This window comes from Myotis yumanensis, unplaced genomic scaffold (genome assembly GCF_028538775.1).
Source record: "Myotis yumanensis isolate MYYU_CA2020_CCGP unplaced genomic scaffold, mMyoYum1.0.hap1 SCAF_2, whole genome shotgun sequence".
NCBI lineage: Eukaryota > Metazoa > Chordata > Mammalia > Chiroptera > Vespertilionidae > Myotis > Myotis yumanensis.
This window is the reverse complement of record NW_027223753.1, coordinates 76270008-76282739: the sequence shown is the minus strand read 5'-3', so window position 1 is coordinate 76282739 and position 12732 is coordinate 76270008. Positions and strand designations below refer to the sequence as shown.

The 12732-nt window shown below is 37.1% G+C and overlaps 1 protein-coding gene across 4 annotated transcripts in view; it reads left to right on the top strand.

The window, feature by feature from the left end:
- Positions 1 to 12732, top strand: part of CDKAL1 (CDK5 regulatory subunit associated protein 1 like 1) — a 643254-nt gene that overhangs the window by 267914 nt on the left and 362608 nt on the right. The gene's annotated exons all lie outside the window — the stretch shown is intronic.

The following is a 12732-nucleotide window of genomic DNA, read 5'->3' as shown; positions in this document are numbered from 1 at the left end:
AAGGACTGAATTCTATATTTAATGGGGTATAGTGGCTTTATCTCACCCCCCCCCATCCCAATAAAGAGCTATTATGGAATCAATAGGTATTCTTACAATCAGTCAAGTAATAAAGTGTAAGGTGTATGAAGGAGAAGATACACTAAACCACTGTGCACCTGAGGCCTGAGTAAAAGCTTTCCTCTATGGAGGTTTAGGTAGTCAGCTTGATTGCCACTGGCTATGCGTTAAGGACCTGCTAGCTCCCTCATTTTAGCTCTGATAAGTGGTATTTTCTCTTGGCCTTGCTTTTGGTAGTAATTTTCTAAAGGTAAAGACAGGGTTGAATTTTATTTAGATTATTATAATGTTAATTAGAATTATAGCTCTCAAAATTGGAGAATTTGTTGAAATTAAAATGGTGGGTAATTGCATAAATGCTTAGGCACTACTTTTCCATTTCAGTTTAAAACACCCCCTCTCTTTTCATTATGTAATTACACCATTATTCGACCCAAACAATTTATTTTCCCCACACAGGTTAGAAAATTATCTGAAATTTGCTTTCTAGTTTCAACATAATTGAAATGTGAGATTTTTTTTTTTTTTTTACTTTTCTCAGGATGTTTTGACCAATGTTAAAACAATACCCTTTATCCCAGGCGCCAAAATGTGGTACCTGTTCTATGTTATAGAATTAGCTTTGGCCAGTGTTTCCTGTGAGATTTTACCCAGCAGAAGTCAGCTTCCAAAACCACCGAGGAAGCAAGAACAATAGTTCTCCTCACTAAGACTCCTTTACTTTTAAACTATAGTTAGAGTTTTTTGGTTGGTATATTTAGCATGTGGTTAATCAAACCTTCAGGAAATTAACTCTTAGGTAAGTCTTTAATTTAATAGCAGATAAGTATTAACTGTAAGGCATAGGAAGTAAGTAAATGTTATTTTTAATATCACCATTACATAAATTTGGCTTTATTACAAGGCATATAATAAAAGTACCACTTTAAAAATGTTTTTATTGATTTGAGAGGGAGAGAAATATAGAAACGTCAATGACGAGAGAGAATCATTTATCTGCTGCCTCCTGCAAACCCCCTACTGGGGGTTGAACCTGAAACACAGGCATGTGCCCTGACAGGGAACCAAACCGTGACCTTTTGGTTCAACCACTGGCCTGGTGGCTATTTTACTTTTGAAAGGGTATTTGTTACTGTGTTTTAAACTTTATAGTATATTGGGAATATGCCTTACATGGCAGAATTATATTTTTAGGGATAAATCATGTATTTTTGTGTATATATGATTTATACCACAGTTGGAGATATGTAGTTGCCTTCAGAGTCCCTGTTTCTTTTTCAGCTTGGATATTTATAAGTTAATTCAAATCTGTAGCACAAAGTCATTTTGTATGGGGTCTCAAGCTCTAATGGCCAATCAAGTATTTTTGTTTCACTAGCAACTATTATTTGGTGATTGCATGCAGCTATCTCTACTGCTGTCTTTGCAAGGTATAAACAGTAGGTTAGCATTAATTTTTTGTACCACTGTCATTATTTTATAATACTAAAAATAAGAATGTAGGTGGAATAGAACATTTTTAGAAAAGTGTGTGCTTTATGGCTGACAGAATTTCATCATCTTTCACCATGCTATTTTGGTAAACATATTCAGAAACAGTTGTTGCTATTATGGGTGTGGGACTTTGTCTCCCATGGAGTAAACCACTAGCTACAAATAGAACGCTTTGAAAATTCAACTGGAATTATTATTGTTACTTATTAATTATGTTTCTTCTGTGTCTGTATCAATTGGTATGTTAAGTGATTTAGGCTAATATTCAGTCAAAGCTATTTTATTTCCATTTTTCTATAAAGGTTATAGAAATATGAGGAAACTTGGGTAGATATTATAGAATCATCTGCTATAGTAATTTTTGTAGAATTTGATGGAATTTTTGCTGGCTTCTGGTGAAGTGACAAATATAAGGAAAATAAGTGAGTTTTTCTGAAGCTACATGTGTGGTCCTTCATCAAGATTCTTCTGCCATTTTGGTGTTAAAATAAGCTGTTTGTTAAAATAATTGCACTACAGGGTAATTTAACTTCTCCAAAATAAAAAGTTGGCACCCTATTTGGTGATCAGTTTTAAGTATGTGCATTTTAAATTTATTGCTCTGTGACATCTTAGAGTCTGGGAACTACTGATGGAAAAAGTACAGACAGTTATAATAAAAATGGATGTTCTTGATGGATACTATGGCCCTTTGATTTCTCTTGTTGGGTAGTCCATTTGACATGGTGTACACACTGTATTGTGTGTATATTCTGTGTAAGGTCCCTGGCTTTATAGTTTTAGTTTTTTAGCTTTAGTTTCCTATTTCCAGCTGCCTGGAAGGCAAGAGTGCCGATCCTTTTGCCTGGCAGATCCATATTATTGCCCTGCGCCTTCTTCCTTCCTGACTTCCCTTTCCCTATCTCATTGTATCTTACTGGATTTTCCCCACAAGAAGATACAATTATAACGGCTCCTGGATCTCTAACCAAGTATTTTCTTGATGTCTTGTCTGGTCTGCTCTGAAATCACTAATAACTTTGAGTATTTATTGATATTTTATTAGTATATAAGGCACTGTGTTAGACGCTATAGCAGATAGTAATATGTATGCCTGTTCTTTAAGTAAATTGTAATCTACTAAGAATATTAAGCACATACATAGTTATACATAGAGGCCCAATGCATGAAAATTTGTGCAAGAGTAGGCCTTCCTTTCTCTGTCTGCCAGCACCAGCTTCCCTCCGGCACCCAGGACCCCGGCTTCCCTCCTCCGACCGCCGGTAGGCACCCAGGGCCCGGGCTGGCTTCCCCAGGGCCACCCACAGGCACCTGGGACCCAGACTGGCTTCCCTCTGGCCCCGGCTTCATCAGGAAGGACATCTGGAATGATGTCCAGAAGACATCAGGTCTAATTAACATATTACCCTTTTATTATTATAGATTTTTTTCCCACTTTAAAAAATTTTGGTAAAACACACATAGCAAAAGTTGCCATCTTAACCATTTGTAAGTGTACAGTTCAGGGGTATTAAATACAGTACATTTAGCCCTAGCTGGTTTGGCTTAGTGGGTAAAGCATCGACCTGCAGACTAAAGGGTCCCAGGTTTGATTCCAGTCAAGGGCACATGCCTGGGTTGCAGGCTCGATCCCCATTGCGGGGTGTGCAGGAGGCAGCCAATCAATGATTTCTCTCTCATCATTGATGTTTTTCTCTCTCCCTTTCCCTTCCTCTGTGAAATCAATAAAAATATATTAAAAATAAATAAACAAATGAATGAATGAGTAAATACAGTACATTTACATTGTTGTGCAACCATCACCAACATCCATTCCATGAGTCTTTTCATCTTGTAAAACTGAAACTTTATACCCATTCAACAATGACTTCCCATTTGTCCCTCCCTCAAGACCCTGGCAGCCACCATTCTATTTTCTGTCTCTGAATTGGATGACTCCAGATACCTCACAGAAGTGGAATCACAAAGTCTTTGTCTTTTCATGATTGGTGTATTTCACTTAGCACAATATCCTCAAAGTTCCAAAGTAGTATATTGCATAATTTCCTTCATTTTAATGGCGTAATGATACTCCATTGGTTTTGCTTATCCATTCATTCATCAGTAGACACTTGGATTGATTCTACCTTTTAGCTAATGCTACTGTTGCTATGAATATGACTATACAAATATCTCTTAAAGACTCTGCTTTCAGTTCTTTAGGTTATATACCAAGAATTTGAATAGCTGGATCATATGGTAATTTTACTTTTAATTTCTTGAGGAAGCACCATACTATTTTCCACAGCTGCTTTACCATTTTATATTCCCACCAGCACTGCACAGGGGTTCCAGTTTTTCCACACATTCGCCAATTCTTCTGTTGTGTGTGTGTGTTAATCCTCACCCAAGGAAAATGTTTCCATTGATTTTTATAGAGAGTAGAAAGGAAGGGAAGGGAGAGAGAGATCCATTGGTTGCCTCCTGCACATGCCCCAACTGGGGCAAGGATCAAACCTGCAACCCGGGTATGTGCCCTTGACCTGGAATTGAACCCACACCCTTGGTGCTTGGGCCAGTGCTCTAACCATATAGCCACACCAGCCAGGGCTTAGTTTATATTTTGATACTTGCCATCCTAATAAGTATGAGGTGGTATCTGATTGTAGTTTTGATTTGTATTTCCTTAATTATTAGTGCTGTTGTATAAGTTTTCATGTGCATATGACTATTCATATATCTTCTTTAGAGAAATGTCTATTCAAGTCTTTGGCCCATTTTTGAGTCTGATTATTTGTATCTTTGTTGGTGAGTTTTGAAGTTCTCTGTGTATTCTCGATATTATTCCTTATCAGATAATATGATTTACGAACATTAGCTCTGATTCTGTGGGTTGTGTTTTTACTGTATTTTATAGTGTCTTTTGGTGTAAAAAACTTAAAAATTTTCCTGAAGTCCAGTATATCTGTTTTTCCTTTTGTTTCCTGTGCCAAGTCCAGTGTCATAGAAATTTTATCCTATATGTTTTATAAGAATTTTGTTATTTTTAGATCTTACATATAGATTCTTGATCCATTTTGAGTTAATTTTTATATATGGTATTAGATAAGGGTCAAATTTTACTCTTTTACATGTGAATATACAGTTTTTCTAGCATCATTTATTAAAAAGACTCTCCTTATCTCATTAAATGATCTTGGCACCCTTGTCAAAAGTCATTTGACCATGTACTTGAGGGTTTATTTTAGGCCTCTCCATTTTATTTCATTGACTTATATGTCTGTTTAGGCCATTATCACACTGTTTTGATTAATGTAGCTTTATAGAAAGCATTGAAGTCAGGAAATGCAAATCCTCCAGTTTTGTTTTGTTTTCCAATATTGTTTTGGCTATTTGGGTCTCTTCAGATTTTATATTAATTTTAGGATGCACTTTTCTATTTCTTCAAGAAACATCATTAGAATTTTGATAGGTATCTCAAGAATTTATAGATTGCTTTGGGAAATACTGACATTTTAACAGTATTGTCTCTCAGTCATTGGATATGGGATGTGTTTCCATGTATTTATGTCTTCACAATGTCAATTTCTTTCAGCAGTGCTTTGTAGTTTTTATTGTAGAAGATTTTCACCTCTTTGTTAACTTCTAAGCACTATTTTCTCTTTAATACTATTTTAAATGAAATTGCTTTTGTGACTTTCTTTTTATATGTATTTCATTGATCGTGAATAGAAATACAAATTTGTGTGTGTGTGTGTGTGTGTGTGTGTATTTACTCTGTATATTCATTTATTCTAACAGGTTTTTAAAAATAATTATGGATTTTTCTACATATAGGAGCATATCATTTGCAAAGAGATAAGTTTAAGTCTTTTTAATTTAAATGCATTTTGTTTCTTTTTATTTCTAATTACTCAGGCTAGAATTTCCGATACTATGTTGAGTAGAAGTGGTGAAAGTTGGCATCTTTGCTTTGTTTCTGATCTTAGAGGAAAAGCCTTCAGTCATTTGTCATTGAGTATGATGTTCACTGTGGGTTTTTTATATATTGCTTTTATTAAGTTGAGGATGTTTCTTAGTATTTCTAGTTTGATTATTTTTATATTGAAAGGCTGTTGAATTTTGTCAAATTCTTTTTCTGCATTAATATTGTTAATGTGGCATATTACATTGAACAATTTTTGTACTTTGAACCATTCTTGCATTCCAAGAGTACTCTCACTTGGTCTTGGTGTCTGATTGTTTTAATGTGCTTCCACATTCTTTTTGTTAGTATTTTGTTGAGGATTTTCAAATCAGTGTTCATAAGAGATATTGGTCTGTACTTGCAGTGTCTTTATCTGGCTTTGGTGTTAAGGTAATTCTGCCTTTATAGAATGAGTTACAAAGTGTTTCTTCCTCTTCAACTTTTGTAAAAGTGTGAGAATGTTTAGCATTTGTTTTTCTCTATATGCTCAGTACAATTCACTGGTACAGTAATCGGGGTTTTTTCTCCTGGAAAAAAAATCAGTATGGGTGAATTTTTAAAAGTTTAATTGTGATTTTTAAATTATTCCAAAACTGATATCTGAAGATGCTCTTTAAAAGAAAAAAACACAAAACTGAATTTATTAAAACGTTGTTTTCATTTTTTTCTGTAGTTCAGTTAAGTTTATATGTATTACGCATTTGAACCCTTTGAAATATTTTAATTTGTGAAAATTCATTGTTATTTTATTTGTTTAGGTTCTGTAATTTAAAAATATTCCACCACAGATGCTTTTTAAGGTTCCAGAGTTAAATTTCTAAATTGAATGCCTAATCTGCCTCTGCTTTTGAGGTTTTCAGTTATTTCTTGGCCTGTGGCCATATAATCACCGGTGCAAAGATTAGAGTGGTGCACTAGCTTTATTCTTCCATCAGAGCACTCTAAGGCAGTTCAGGATTTTGCATCTTCCTTACAGCTCAACAGCCATTCTCTTTTTTGGTTTTGGCTTTCAACAGTCTACCTTCAAAGATCTTTTGTTTTCTGACGGTTGAAGAAACTGGCTCAGTGTTACTCGTAGACAATTATTTAATTGTTTACAGATAACTGAAACTCTCGGAGGTGGTTTCTGTGGTGAATCTCTTTATTTTAGTGAAGGCTTGTCATGTTGAAATGATTGGTCATCATAATTTTTAATGATTGAGAAAACATTTTTAAACCAAATAGCATCAAAAACCTTATTCTTTTCTGATTTTGTACTGCATATAATTTTGTATTACAACAAATCTCTTTCCTTTTTAAACGTAAGACATAGCTGATTTAATGCATGGTTAGTACTGTTTTAACATGCTTAAAGAAACTTATTTTTGAGAAAATTTTACTTTATTGAAATAATATAAAATATTTTGATAACTGCAAGTAAGGGTGAACTCATTTTATACAATAAAGAGTTTAGAACTTCAAAAACATATCACATCAACAAACCCTAATTAACGTCAAGGGAACAGTTTAGTGAAGAATACTTTGAATTCTTAATGTAATAGTTATACTTGGTGGCTTATTTTCGTTATTATAAATGTTTCCGGGTATCACTTTGTTTTATTTAAACTTTTTAGTACACTTTCATGAGTGATTTTCCATGGGGGATATATTTCCACTTTTATTAAGCGAGCCAGTAGGAAAATATGATTTCTTTTCCACAGTTGATTTCAGCCAAACTATCAGTAACACATCTGTTTTGTAAAGTTAAGTACACCTGGAACATGATACTGTATAATTATTTCTTTACAGAATTGTTTAGAAAGTCACATTAAACAAGTATTAGAGAGCATCTACTGATCACTTACTAGGTGCAGACTATATTCTAAGTGCTTTGCATGTGTTAATTAATTTATGTTACATTTTGTTCCCTTCTCTTCCTATTTCTTTTCCCCTCTCCAGGCTGATGTCTCTTAAGACAGTTACGTTTAAAAAATAGCCCAAGTCAGAAATGGGAGTAGTTTCTATTGTCCACCTAACTTATGGAGCTCTCCATTAGGAATTAGGCGACGTAGCTAAGTAGTATCAAGAGATTCCCTGGATGGGTGCTGAGGTAACTTGAGTGAATGCCAATCACAATGGGGAATCACAGGTGAATGAATGGTGGGGTCTGCTGCATCCAGCAGAACACAGTGCTACTTGAGCTGAGGAGAAGGGCAGAGAGAGCAGTCAGCTTTGAGAACCTGAGCGATAGAATTTCAGAAACATGGCAAGCCAAACAAGGTGATACAATTTACCAAAGAGCCAGCAGGAGGATGAAAACCAGAACTTGTAAACAGCAAGGTTGGAATAACTGGTTTGGGTCAGCCAATAGACAAGAAGCCTAGTCTTAGATTTCCAAAGAATAAAAGAGAGAAATACATGTTTTAAACAAAGAGCTTCATACATAGGATGATAAGTATTGGCCATATCTTTGAATAAATATGCTGTGTTACTTTATGTCTCATGTCAGATGATTGCTTATCTTATCTCCATTTTTATGTAGATAGGATGTTTGATACACATTAATTCTGGGGAGGCAGCTTAGTATGAAAACAGAATGGAATTTGAAATTTGATAGGCTCAGGTTTGAATTTCAGCTCTTGAGATTTGAGTTACAGGCCTTGAGTAAGCTACTTTCACCTCCACCCCTAGTTCTACAGAGATATAGTTGACATATGACATTGCATAAGTTTAAGGTGTACAACATTATGATTTGAGATATGTATATGTTGTGCAATGTTTACCATAATAAGTTTAGTTAACATCTATCACTCTACATACTTACAATTTTTCCCCTTGTGATAAGAATTTTTAAGATCTCTTAGCACCTTTCAAATATAATATGGTATTGATAACGATAGTTACCATACTATACGTTACATCCCCAGAACTTATTTATCTTGTAAGTGGAAATTTGTACCTTTAGACCAACTTCACCCATTTGCCCCCCCCCCCCCCAATTCCACCCTCTGGCTACCACTAATATATTCTCTATTTCTATGAGGTTTTTAAAATTCCACATGTAAGAAAGATTATATAGTATTTATCTTTGTCTATCTGACTTACTTCACTAAGCATATTGCTCTTGAGGTCCTTCCATGTTGTCACAAATGGCGGGATTTCCTTCTTTTTTTATGGCTCAATAATATTCCATTGTATATATAAATAAACCACATATTTTTTTTATCCATGCATCCATATATGGACACTTAAGTTATTTCCATATCTTGGCTATTGTAAATAATGCTACAGTGAACATATATTATTTTTTATTTTTTATTATTAAATCTTTATTGTTCAGATTATTACAGTTGTTCCTCTTTTTTCTCCCCATAGCTCCCCTCTACCCGGTTCCCACCCCACCATCTGCCCTTACCCACCCCCCCACTGTCCTCATCCATAGGTGTATGATTTTTGTCCAGGCTCTTCCCACACCCCCCACACCCCTTTCCCCCCAAAAATTGTCAGTCCACTCCCTTTCTATGCCCCTGATTCTATTATATTCACCAGTTTATTCTGTTCATCAGATTTTTTTATTCACTTGATTTTTAGATTCACTTGTTGATAGATATGTATTTGTTGTTCATAATTTTTATCTTTACCTTTATTTTTCTTTCTCTTCTTAAAGGTTACCTTTCAGCATTTCATATAATACTGGTTTGGTGGTGATGAACTCCTTTAGCTTTTTCTTATCTGTAAAGCTCTTTATCCGACCTTCAATTCTGAACGATAGCTTTGCTGGGTAAAGTAATCTTGGTTGTAGGTTCTTGCTATTCATCACTTTGAATATTTTTTGCCACTCCCTTATGTCCTGCATAATTTCTGTTGAGAAATCAGCTGACAATCGTATGGGTATTCCCTTGTCGGTAACTAACTGTTTTTCTCTTGCTGCTTTTAAGATTCTCTCTCTGTCTTTTGCTCTTGGCATTTTAATTATGATGTTTCTTGGTGTGGTCCTCTTTGGATTCCTTTTGTTTGGGGTTCTCTGCGCTTCCTGGACTTGTAAGTCTATTTCTTTCACCAGGTAGGGGAAGTTTTCTGTCATTATTTCTTCAAATAGGTTTTCAATATCTTGCTCTCTCTCTTCTTCTGGCACCCCCATAATTCAGATGTTGGTACACTTGAAGTTGTCCCAGAGGCTCCTTATACTATTTTCATATTTTTAGATTCTTTTTTTTTTTTTTTGCTTTTCCAGTTGGGTGTTTTTTTGCTTCTTCGTATTTCAAATCTTTGACTTGATTCTTGTGATACTCTAGTCTGCTGTTGGATCTCTGTATATTATTCTTTATTTCAGTCAGTGTATGCTTAATTTCTAGTTGGTCCTTTTTCATATCCTCGAGGGTCTCACTAGATTTATCGAGGGTCTCACCAAATTTATCGGCAGTTTCTAGGAAATTCTTGAAAAACCTTATAAGTGTGGTTTTGAACTCTATATCCAGTAGTTTGCTTTCCTCCATTTCTGTCATTTGTGACCTGTTTCTTTGTCTCCGCATTTTGGCTGCTTCCCTGTGTTGATAGAGTGGCTTTGTGTGCTAGGTGTCCTATAGGGCCCAGTAGCTCAGCCTCCCCAATTACCTGAGGTGGACACTCTTGGTGCACCCCTTTGTGGGCTTTGTGCACAGTCTTGTTGTAGTTAAGCCTTGATTGTTGTTGGTATTACTGGGAGGAATTGACCTCCTGGCCAATTGGCTGTGAGAATCAGCTGTGTCTGCAATGGGAGACCTTCTGTGCTGGAGACACCCTTATGGGGCAAGAGTTGCTTCAGTGGGGCTTTGGTGCTCACTGAGTCTGCCTCCTGAGTGTGTCCCTTATGGATCTGAGGAGTTATAATCTGGATGGTCCCACTCTGATCACTGGGTACACTGGCTCTTGGATCTCGAAGGAGGTGCTAATTTAGCCTCTGCCTGAGGCTACCCAGCAGGAGCTACAGAGAGATCTGCAGATTCCTCTTCTTTGTTTGGGGTTTGGAGGTGCCCAGATGAGGCCCAGCTGTGAAGCAGTGCAAGCTTCTGTGGGGCCTTGTGCCCTCTTTTGGATGTTCTGGGTCTCTCTGACCCAGCTGCAGTTTGTTAGGTAATTTTAGATTGCAAAGGGCCGGGCCATTCATATGGAAAAGCCTTTGTGCACAGCTTGGGTGGGGTGGAGTCTCAGGGAATCAACAGGGCGGAGCAAACAGCTATGGCTGATCCTCAGCCCTGCCCTATGAGGGCCTGGGTCTCAGTGTCCCCCAGCAATCGCTGTAAGCACCTCTGAAAGAAAGCCACCCTCAAGTTCCGCCCGATGCCAGACAGTCCAGTTTCTCCCTGTATGAGTCTGGGTCTCCAGAGACTTGCCGGGAACTGGAGTTCAGAGCAGTCAGGAGCTTGTGTCTCCCTCACGATTGAAAAAGACAACTGTGTCCTCAGTTGCCAGCCCTTTCCGCGTGCTCCTCCGTGCCTCTGAACTTTACTTCTGCACCTCCTCTGAGTCTCAGTGTGCTTTTCTCTTTCCTTCTAGTTGTAGAATTTCCACTCATCCAGCCTCCCTGTGGTTCTGGATGATGTCCGTTTTGTCTTTTAGTTGTAGTTTTGAAGTGGTTGTGCGAGGTAGCAATTTCAGATGTTTACCTATGCCGCCATCTTGGTTTCTCCAACATATATTCTTTTGAGTTAGTATTTAATTTAATTTAATTTTATTTATTTAATTTTTATTTTTCGTATAGCAAAGGTGGAGATTTATTGAAGAATAAGTACAGGTGGGGAGAGGGAAGAGTCCCACAGAATGGACTCCCAGGTAGGGAGGGGGTTAAACTCCCCTTGAGTTAGTATTTTAAAAACTAAAAGGTTGGTTTTACTCTTGTAATTTAAAAATATCATTTAAATAAGTTTTCTTATTATAAGATAAAAGAAACACTTATAATAAAACTAGAGGCACGGTGCATGAAATTTGTGCATGGGTAGGGTCCCTAGGCCTGGTGGCGATCAGGGCTTATCAGGTTCCCCACCTCCCCCCCTCCTCCTTCCCTCGCTCCCTCAGCGCTTCATTGCCACTGCTGGTCGCCTGCCATGTTCCACGCTGCCCCCTGGTTGTCGGTGCAGGTCATAGTGAGTGATCGAACTCCCATTCTCCCAGTTGAGCTCCTGAGGGGACACTGTGCATATTAGTCTTTAATATATACATACTAGAGTCCCAGTGTACGAATTCATGCATCGGTAGGGTCCCTTGGCCTGGCCTGTGGGATCAGGCCGAAACCAGTTCTCCAACATACCCCAAGGGGTCCCAAATTGTGAGAGGGCTCAGGCCAGGCTGAGGCACCCTACCGATGCACGATTGGGGCCAGGGAGGGATGCGGGAGGTTGGCTAGCTGGGGAGGGACCGTGGGAGGGCCCCAGGGTATGTCCGGCCCATCTTCGCTCAGTCCTGATCAGCTGGACCCCAGGAGCAAGGTAACCTACTGTTCAGAGCATCTGCCCCCTGGTGGTCAGTGCACGTCATAGTGACTGGTCGACAGGTCGACTCTCTTCCCCCTGGTGGTCAGTGCATGTCATAGTGAGCAGTTGGGTGGCCTTAGCATATCATTAGCATATTACACTTTGATTGGCTGAATGGACGACTGGACACTTAGCATATTAGGCTTTTATTATATAGGATAGAAGATAGACCTATGTAAAAAAGATAAGGCTCAAGCCCTAATCAAGTGACTTAGTTGGTTGGAGCATCATCCCATATACGAAAAGGTTTTAGGTTTGATCCCAGGTCAGGGCAGTATGGGAGGCAATTGATTGAAGTTTCTCTCTCATACTGATGTTTCTCTGTCTCTTTCTCTCTCTTCCTCTCTCTCTTAATTAAATAAAAACATATCCTTTGATGAGAATTTAAAAAAACAAAATAAGGCTCAACATTTAACAAAAAGCAACACAAATCTCTTCGGTGATTCAGTTGCTCTAGGATGATAAATTTAATTAAAAATTAAATAAAAGTAGAATTACAACATTAGTTTGGAAAAATTAATAAATAGAAATATTTTTCAATAGTCTTTAGACATGACAAATAATTGCTATAATGAATAACAAAATTTTAAAAGATCATTTTAAAATGCTTTAAAATTTCAAAGCGAGAAAAACTAAACATTGGATATGTTTAAATATTTCTTTCTGATTTCAAATAGTGAAACATATGTGAAAATTTCCAAGAATGTATTTTTTTATGAAAATGCCATGTTCACTTTATTATTA